Below are 10,714 nucleotides of genomic sequence, written 5' to 3'. Positions count from 1 at the left end.
CCTCGCAAAAGCATAGGATATGGATTCCCAACAGCATGTACCAGCCAACTGCACCTGCCCCAAAGCAATCTATGCTGCACCTCGTGTGCCTCCTCCACCACCTAGGCAGCCAAGGCTTCCAGCTGGACCACCCCAAGCTCCTGCTCCCACTCCCAATGATGGTCTGTGCTTCAGGTGTGGCTGTCCAGGTCATTGTGGTAGGGAATGCAATCAGAGCAAGAACCAACTGGCACTTCCAGCAGCTGGCCGTGGAAATAATCAGTCCCGCAATAACAATGTCAGGCCTTATGGTCGTATTCATGCCAACCATGTTGACCTCAATGAAGCTCAAGACCAGCCTGCTACTTTGATGGGTACACTCCTTGTAAATTCAGTACCAGCGTCCATTTTATTTGATACAGGAGGATCGCATTCGTTCATATCAGCTGAGTTTGCATTCATGCATGGCAATAAATACGAAGAGATGAACACTCTGCTAGTCGTACACACGCCTGCGGGCCATCAAACCTCTATGGTTAGTCACAACATTCCCGTTGAAATCGAAGGACTGGAATTCCTTGTCTCTCCCAGTGTACTGAAGTCATGTAGCATTGATCTCATTCTGGGAAATGATTGGTTGAAAGTGCATACTACTTCTATAGTTTGCGCCACTAAGACCATTCATCTGCTACACCCTTCCGATGAAATAATAAGCTACAATGCTCGTCTGGTTCAGGGTGCGGAGGCAAGGCTTTATGAGTTGAACGCATTGAACGTTGCACCACTCGAGGGCATTGAAAACATTCTCGTTGTTCGCGAATTCCAAGACCTCTTTCCTGAAGAACTTCCAGGGATTCCCCCTGCTGTTGAGTTCATCATCGACTTGAAACCAGACACCACTCCTATAGCCAGACGACCCTACAAGATGCCGCTGCATGAACTCATTGTGCTTAAGGAGGAAATCGACACATCTCTTTGCAGTGGCTTCATTCGCCCAAGTTGCTCTCCTTGGGGAGCACCTTCTCTCTTTGTTAAGAAGAAGGATGGGACAAACCGATTGGTCCAAGATTATCGTCCTATTAACCAAGCCATCATTCAGAACAAATATCCTCTTCCTCAGATCAATGATATGTACGATCAACTTGCTAGTTCATCAGTGTTCTCCAAACTCGACTTGAGTTTGGGTTACCACCAGATCCGTGTTCGTGAAGAGGATATCCCAAAGACCGCATTCGTGACTCGCTATGGTTCATACGAGTACACTGTCATGTCTTTTGGCTTAGCCAATGCTCCAGCCACCTTCTCTCGTATGATGAACTATATCTTCATGGAATACCTCGACAAGTTCATCGTGGTTTTTCTGGATGACATCCTTGTGTACTCCAAGAATGAATAAGAACATGTTGAACATCTTCGCCTTGTTCTGGAGAAGCTTTGAGAGCATCAACTCTATGCTAAGTATTCCAAGTGTGAATTCTGGCTTCCCGTAGTAACCTATCTTGGGCATGTCATCTCCAAGGATGGTATTGTCGTAAACCAGAAAGCGTTCAGGCTATTCTTGATTGGACTCCTCCGAAGAATGTCAATCAAGTCAGAAGTTTTCTCAGACTCGCCAGCTATTATTGTCGATTCGTCGAGAACTTCTTCAAGATCGCCAGGCCTCTGACTAACATGTTGCATAAGGGTGTCAAGTTCCAATGGACAGAAAAATGTCAGGAAGGTTTCCAGGCACTCAAAGACAAGTTAACTTCTGCCCTAGTGCTAGCTCCACCTGATACTAAGAAGGACTTTGTCATTTACTGCAACGCTTCTCGTCAAGGATTAGGCTGTGTCCTAATGCAAGAGCACAAAGCGATTGCTTATGCCTCTCATCAATTGTGCCCTCGCGAAGAGAACTACCCAGTTCACGACCTCGAGCTTGCTGCTGTCATTCATGCACTGAAGTAGTGGCGACATTACCTTCTCGGTAATCGTTGCGAGATCTTCATCGATCACCAAAGTCTGAAGTATCTGTTTACTCAGCCAGATCTGAACCTCTATTAGCAGAGATGGATGGAGACTGTTGCAGACTTTTACCTGGGTATTTCCTATACACCAGGCAAGGCTAATGTAATGGCTGATGCCTTGAGCCACAAGTCTTACTGCAACCACCTCCAGGTTTGAAAAGTTCAGCCCTTGCTTGTTAAAGAATTTAGAAGGCTGAACCTCCATATTGTCCCTCCTGGTGCACTCGCTCCCCCCCCCCAGAGTTCCGCAAGATGAATCTTCGTGTTGTTCCTCAGGGTTCCCTAAATATCCTGGTTGTCGAACCAGATCTCGTGGCCGATATCAAGACTATTCAACATTATGACTCTGAAGTCGAGAAGATTAAATGCTATCTCGCAGAAGGAAAGCTCTCATTCCTCACTATTGCCGATGATGGTGCCTTGTACTTCAAAGGTCTCCTAGTGGTGCCATGTTCGAGGGAAAACCTGGATATGACTCCGGAGGTTATGAAAGAAGCTCATGATATGCCTCTGTATATTCTTCCTGGTAGTACCAATATGTACCAAAACATTCGTCAGAGATTCAGGTGGTCAAACATGAAGCAAGACATTGCTCGTTATGTTGTTGAGTGTGACGTTTGCCATCGTATCAAAGTAGAGCATCAAAGGCCAACTGGAACCCTACATCATATCTCTATTCCTGAATGGAAATGGGACCATGTTGAAATGGACTTCGTCACTGGATTTCCCAAATCACAAAAAGGTAATGATGCTATTCTTGTCGTCATAGACCGACTTTCTAAAGTTGCACATTTTCTGGCGGTCAAAGAAACGATCACTGCTAGTCAGCTTGCAACTCTCTACATGTCCAGAATTGTTTCACTTCATGGTATTCCAATGGTTATTAGTTGGGACCATGGCAGCTTATTCACTTCAAGATTCTGGGCAAGTTTCCAAGAAGCTATGGGGACTCATCTATCATTCAATACTACATTTCATCCTTAGTCGCAAGGGCAAGTTGAACGCGTCAACCAAGTTCTCGAATACATGCTTCGGGCTTGTGTTATTTCCTTCGGCAAGAAATGGGAGGAATCTCTCCCATATGCTGAGTTCTCCTATAACAATAGATATCAAGCTAGTCTGAAGATGGCCCCCTTCGAAGTGTTATATGGACGAAAGTGCCGAACCCCTCTGAACTGGTCATAAACTGGGGAATGTCCACTCTTCGGTCCGGATATTATCTGATAGAGGCGGGGTGTCCCGATCTTTCGATGAGATGATAACTATCGATTTGGTGGAGACGACTTTGACGATCCGACTACAAACGTGCACGACGTTGCGCCTTAGCAATCGCTAAACCAACTCCGAGAGGTTATTGACCACGCCGGAGCACAATCAACCTGACCACGAAGGTCTATTCCTGCAAGCAATCGAAGAACAAGCAAGAATATGATAAAAGCAATCTGAATATTGCGAGTATATATGAAGTATTGATAAAGGTGGGGATCCGTAAGCGGTCTTGGTCTGGTCGTTGGACACAAACGAAGTACACGAAGTTGCAATGGCTAACTTTTAACTAAACAAATCCCAAGGAAAAGCTACTAGATGGATCTACTTATATAGGAGCAAGGGGTGGCGGCCAAGGAGGTGGGAGGACGTCCCAAGGCAGCCTAAAACTAAATCTAGGTCGTACAAGGCCAATGGGCCCAAGTGGAGGTGATGTAACACCTTTGGACTTGTAGTTTGACTCGGATTCTGCTGCAGCATCAGATTGTTTCGTCCACAACTCAACGCCCCGGACGAATTTGAAGGTGATTCCAATTGGGTTGGAAAGTGCACGAAATCTAGTTTCCAACAAAAAAAGAATCACCCAATTCGGAGTCCGTATGAAAAACTTGTGTGCGTTTTGAGTCAGGTGTGTCTGTGCAGTCCGAATCTGAATCCAGAACGTGAGAGACTTGGACTCTATCTTCTCTTGGGCCAAAAGTGACGTGAGAGAACTTTTTGGACAGCAAATAAACATCTTTTTCTTCCTTATCATCATATGTGGATTGTACAAATGTCCCATACACCTGCAATTAGACAAAACACAAAAGTGTGTGAAGTATTTTTGTTCTGGATAACATAAATAGATTATTGAATAGTTTGCACTAGAAATCACCTGACAAATATGCATATATGCAATATTTTTGGTCATATCCAAGGTAGTCATGTCCTCATCATTATCCAACATGCGAAGAACAAGTCCGCACCATTCGTGAGAATCTCAAGACTGCTCAGTCACGTCAGAAGAGTCAGTATGAGCATCATCATAAAGACATGGTCTATCAACCTGGCGAAAAGGCTTATCTTAGAGTCACACCAATGAAGGGTACTCACCGCTTCGCGGTCAAGGGCAAGCTAGCTCCTCGCTATATTGGTCCATTCACCATTCTGGAAAGGTGTGGAAAAGTGGCATACCAACTGGAGCTTCCGTCAAACCTTTCTTAGGTTCACAATGTGTTCCACGTGTCAGAACTCCACCGCTGCTTCAAGGACCCAATCCGAGCAGTGGATCATGAAGTGCTTGAGTTGCAACAAGACATCTTCTATAAAGAGCATCCGGTCCACATTCTCGACCAAGCTGAACGCCGCACACGTCAGAAGGCGATCAAGTTCCTCAAAGTCCAGTGGTCACATCACTCTGAAGACGAAGCCACTTGGGAACGCGAGGATCGCCTATGTGATGAATACCCCGCACTATTTCCTTCTACCTACTAAATCTCGGGACAAGATTTCTTGTAGTGGAGGAGAATTGTAACGTCCGGATAATTATGCTATAGTGAACCTCTGCTAATGATGCCACGTCACCTCCGTTATTGTTGGTAATCTCGTGTTAGGTCAAAAAAAACCGATTCAAATTCAATTTCAAAATATGGAAAACAACAAAAAGTTTTCAAACATTAAAACTCAAATGTTCGAATGTGACATAATTAGATATACTAAATTAGGTGCAGCTTTCATATTTTTTCCAAAACCAAAATGTTTAGAAACTAAGAGAAAACAGAAAAGAAAAATAAATAAAAAGTAAAAACAAAACAGTAAACAAAAAAAGGCAAAGCCCCCCTCTCCCTGGGCCGAATGGCCCAACTGGCCATCTAGGCCACCACGAGCCCACCCTACTCCCCATATCCCCCTCCCCGAAACCCTAGCCACAACCACACCCCCGACTCGCCTCTCCCTCTCCCCCTCCCCTCTCGATCCCATCTAGATCGGGGAGGGGCCCGACCTCGACGTGCCGACCACGCCACCCCCCCCCCCCGCGCGCGACCTGATGCTGCTGTCGCACACCGTCGCCGGAGCTGCCCCGTCGTCCTCTCCATCGCTGACCTCGTCCCCGTCCTCCTCCTCAACACCCGCTGCCTTAGTCCCTATGCCCATGCGCTGAGGCCCCCGTCCTCTTCTCCCCCTGTCCCCGTACACACGCGCTCGTGACCAACCGCCCTTGCCGTACGCGCCCATGGCTTCACAGCCCTATGCGTCGCACGCATCCACTGCCGTCGCCACTGCCCACCGCGCGCGTCGCCGCAGCCACTTCACCGGTCGCTCCCATGTGGAGCCCCGCCGGACACGCGTACCCGCACTCGCGTGCGTCATCGCGCCCGCCCCGCTTGCCTAGCGCCCACCACTTGCCCCGCTCACTGTTGCTCTAATTCTACTGCTGCCTCCTGCGCCCACATCATGCTTGCCCTGCCCCGCTCGCCGCTACCGCGTTCCCCCTGCTGTTCCCGCGCGACCAAGCCTCCCCCTGGCCGCACCTTTCTTTGCCCAAGGCCGTGACTGGTCACACCCTGCGCCTGCCGCCGCTCATGCCTCCCCCCTCCCGCAACCGCACCGGAGCTCTGCTCCCACCCACAGCCCCGCCGCGCCTCCAATCCCCTGCTCACCCCCAGGCGCGGGCTCCCTGCGTTTGCCAGCGCCCTGCACCCCGCCAGCCACGACTGCTATTTAGGGGCACGCCGGTGCAGTCCGGCACTTGCCGCGGCACCCCCCCCCCCCCATGCCCGGCCTCCGCCGGACGGGCTTGGCCTTCCCCGAGGCTTCGATAGCCCGTGATTGGGCGCTCGTTACCTGGCCGCCCTGTTAGGACCCTGGCCACGGACACATGGGGCCCGACCCCCTTTTAAAAGAAAAAGAAATAAAAAGATTAAAAAATTATATATATAATTAATTAACTAAATTAATTAATTAGGTTTAATTAAACTAATTGAAAATTTATTAGCCTAATAACCTAGTTAGACTAAATGAACTAGTTAGTTAATATAACTGTCAATGACAGGGGGGCCCACCCTGTTGACCAGTCAAACATTGACTGGTTAACTGGGACCCCCTGGCCCACCTGTCAGCCTCTGGTACACTTCTGTGTACGCAGAGCTGGGTGCACCTGGCATTTAGCTATTTAATTTCGAATTAATAACGATTTTAGATTATTCTAAAACTTCGAAAATCATAATAAATAAACGATAGCTCGGATGAAAATACTTTGTACATGAAAGTTACTCAGAACGATGAGGCAAATCCGAGTACGCTGTCTGTTTGTCAGCCACTTGTCCCTAGCATATAGAACATGCAACTTTCCCCTCCGGTCTGTTAGTTCAAAAACGCGAAACACCGGGAATACTTTCCCGGATGTTTTCCCCCTTTGTCGGTATCACCTACTGCCCTGTTAGGGCACACCTAGCACCGCTCATTGTCATGTGATTTATTGTCATGCTTATGCTTGCATTATATTTACTATTTCTTCCCCCTCTTCTCTAGTTAGACACCAAGACCAAAGCCGTTGCTACCTAGTACTTGACCCCTCCTCTGTCGAGCTTCCACGCAAGCCGCCCCCCGGTCAACCCGATATCACCTATACCTTCTGTCTACTGCTTGCATTAGAGTAGTGTAGCATGTTACTGCTCTCGGTTAATCCTATTTTGTTGCATAACTGTCTTTGCTACTACTATTGTTACCTTTACCGGCAATCCTAAATGCTTAGTATAGGATGCTAGTTTATCATCAGTGGACCTACATTCTTGTCCGTCTGCCATGGTATATTATCGGGTTGTGATCACTCGGGAGGTGATGACGGGTATATTACTTATATACATAATATATGATACATGTGGTGACTAAAGGCGGGTCGGCTCGTAGAGTACCCGCGAGGGAATCACGGATTGGGACTAAAAGGACTTTTGTCCTGACGGCCCTCTGAGTGGATCTTTGTGGCGGAGGGACAGGGCAGGTTGAGACCACCTAGGTGAGAGGTGGGCCTGGCCCTGGTCGGCGTCCGCGGTTACTTCAAAATAACATGCTTAACGAGATCTTGGTATTTGATCTGAGTCTGGCCATTGGCCTATACGCACTAACCAACTACGCGGGTACAGTTATGGGCACTCGACGTTGTGGTACCAGCCGAAGCGTTCTTGACGTCAGCAACTGAGCAGCGCGCACCGGATTGGACTCGAACGCCTGCTCTTGTATTTGGGAGGCTAGGTTTATTTCCGGCCCCGTTCGCAACGTGCAGGTGTGTGACGGGCGATGGGCCCAGACCCCTGCGCGCTTAGGATTTAGACCGGCGTGCTAACCTCTCTGTTGTGCCTAGGTGGGGCTGTGACGTGTTGATCTTCCGAGCCCGGGCATGACCCAGGAAAGTGTGTCCGGCCAGAGGGATCAAGCATGTTGGGTAATGTGGTGCACCGCTACAGGGAAGTTGATCTATTCGAATAGCCGTGTCCCTCGGTAAAAGGATGGCCCGAAGTTGTACTTCAACCTTATGACAACTGGAACCAGATACTTAATAAAACACACCCTTTCAAGTGCCAGATACAACCCGGTGATCGCCCTATCACAGGGCGACGAGGAGAGGATCGCCGGGTAGGATTATGCTATACGATGATACTTGGTGAACTTACCATCTACTCTCTTCTATATCCTTCAAGATGGAGGCTGCTAGAAGCATAGTCTTCGATAGGACTAGCTACCCCCATCTTATTCTGGCATTCTGTAGTTCAGCCCACAGATGCTACCCATTTCATTGATACCAATGCATATGTAGTGTAGATCCTTGCTTGTGAGTACTTTGGATGAGTACTCATGGTTGCTTTGCTCCCCCTTTTTTCCTTTCTATACCTGGTTGTTGCGACCAGATGTTGGAGCCCAGGAGCCAGACGCCACCGACGACGACTCCTACTACACCGCAGGTGCCTACTACTACCTGCAGGCCACCGACGACGACCATGAATAGTTTAGGAGGATCCCAGGCAGGAGGCATGCGCCTCTTTTGATCTGTATCCCAGTTTGTGCTAGCCATTTTATGGAAACTTGTTTAACTTATGTCTCTACTCAGATATTGTTGCTTCTGCTGACACGTCTAAGATCGAGCTCTTGTATTCGAACCGTCGAGGCCTCTGGCTTGTAACATGATGCTTGTATGACTTATTTTATTTTTAGAGTTGTGTTGTGATATCTTCCCGTGAGTCCCTGATCTTAATCGTACATGTTTGCATGTATGATTAGTGTACAATTGAATCGAGGGCGTAACATACGGGTCCATAGCTAGTAGCTAGATGGCCTTTTCTCTCTCTCTTTGATTCTCAATACAAAGTTCTCCTCGATGTTCTTGGAGATCTATTCGATGTAATTCTCTTTTGCGGTGTGTTTGCCGAGATCTGATGAATTGTGGATTTATGATCGGCTTATCTATGAATATTATTTGAATCCCCTCTGAATTTCTTTTATGCATGATTTGATATCTTTGCAAGTATCTTCGAACTATCGATTTGGTTTGGCCAACTAGATTGGTTTTTCTTGCAATGGGAAAAGTGCTTAGCTTTGGGTTCAATCTTGCAGTGTCCTTTCCCAGTGACAGTAGGGGCAGCAAGGCACGTATTGTATTGTTGCCATCAAGGATAAAAAGATGGGGTTTTCATCATATTGTTTGAGTTAATTCCGCTACATCATGTCATCTTGCTTAAGGAGTTACTCCGTTCTTTATGAACTTAATACTCTAGATGCATGCTGGATAGCGGTTGATGTGTGGAGTAATAGTAGTAGATGCAGAATCGTTTCGGTCTACTTAACGCAGACGTCATGCCTATATTCATGATCATTGCCTTAGAGATCATCATAACTTTGCGCTTTTCTATCAATTGCTCGATAGTAATTTGTTCACCCACCATAATAATTCCTTTCTTGATAGAAGCCTCTAGTGAAACCTATGGCCCCCGTGTCTATTTTACAACATATTAGTTTCCCATCAACTTGCCAATTTTTGTCGTCATTCCCTTACTTTGCAGTATTTTACTATCCGTTCCATAAACCAAAAATACCAAAAATATTACTTTACTGTTTATCCATCTCTATCAGATCTCACTTTGCGAATAACCATGAAGGGATTGACAACCCCTTTTTCGCGTTGGTTGCAAGTTGGTGTTTGTTTGCGCAGGTATTCGGTGGCTTGTCGCTTCGTCTCCTACTGGATTGATACCTTGGTTCTCAAAACTGACGGAAATACTTACGCTACTTTTCTGCATCACCCTTTCCTCTTCAAGGGAAAAACCAATGCAAGCTCAAGAGGTTGCAGTGAGCTGCCATGATATGGGCTTGGATGAGCTCTATCGTGGCAAGGTATGCGGCAAAGGAACGGATGGCTGCTCGAACGCTATCGGTGATTACCAACTCTTCGGCTGTGGGATGCAGATCGTTGTCGGAGGAGCTTCATTCGATTTGTGCAGTGACCGCCACGACCTGGGCGTGGGCGGCCTCGACATGGTCGTGGGCGGCCTCCATCAGGGCTAAGGCCGCCGTTGCGGAACGGACAGTTGTTGTGCCGCTCTCGCCAGTTGCTATCTAGCAAAAGGACGTGAGAAACTTGTAATAAATTGATAGATAGATCGCGTGAGAACGCGAGATATAATAAATAAGAATAAATAGCAGCAAGGTATTTTTGTATTTTTGATTTAATAGATCTAAAAATAAAAGCAAATATAACTAGATCGCAAAGGCAAATATAATAAAGAAGAGACCCGGGGGTTGTAGGTTTCACTAGTGACTTCTCTTGAGAAAAATAGCAAATGGTGGGTAAACGAATTACTATTGGGCAATTGATAGAACTTCAAATAATCATGATGATATCCAGGTAATGATCATTATATAGGCATCACGTCCAAGATTAGTAGATGGACTCCGGCCTGCATCTACTACTATTACTCCACACATGGACCGCTATCCAGCATGCATCTAGTGTATTAAGTTCATGGAGAAATGGAGTAATGCAATAAGAATGATGACATGATGTAGACAAGATATATTTATGTAGAAATAGACCCCATCTTATCATCCACAATGGCAACGATACATATGTGTCGGTTCCCCTTCTGTCACTGGGATCAAGCACTGTAAGATCAAACCCATCACAAAGCACCTCTTCCTATTGCAAGATAAATATATCAAGTTGGCAAAACAAAACCCAAATATTGGAGAAGAAATACGAGACTATAAGCAATCATGCATATAAGATATCAAAGAAGACTCAAATAACTTTGATGGATAAAAAGATAGATCTGATCATAAACTCAAAATTCATCGGATCCCAACAAACACACCGCAAAAGAGTTACATCATATGGATCTCCAAGGGACCATTGTATTGAGAATCAAAAGAGAGAGAGGAAGCCATCCAGCTACTAACTGCAGACCCGAAGGTCTACAAAGAACTACCCATGCATC

Source organism: Triticum aestivum, chromosome 7A (genome assembly GCF_018294505.1).
Source record: "Triticum aestivum cultivar Chinese Spring chromosome 7A, IWGSC CS RefSeq v2.1, whole genome shotgun sequence".
Taxonomy (NCBI): Eukaryota; Viridiplantae; Streptophyta; class Magnoliopsida; order Poales; family Poaceae; genus Triticum; species Triticum aestivum.
This window is presented reverse-complemented; position numbering follows the sequence as displayed.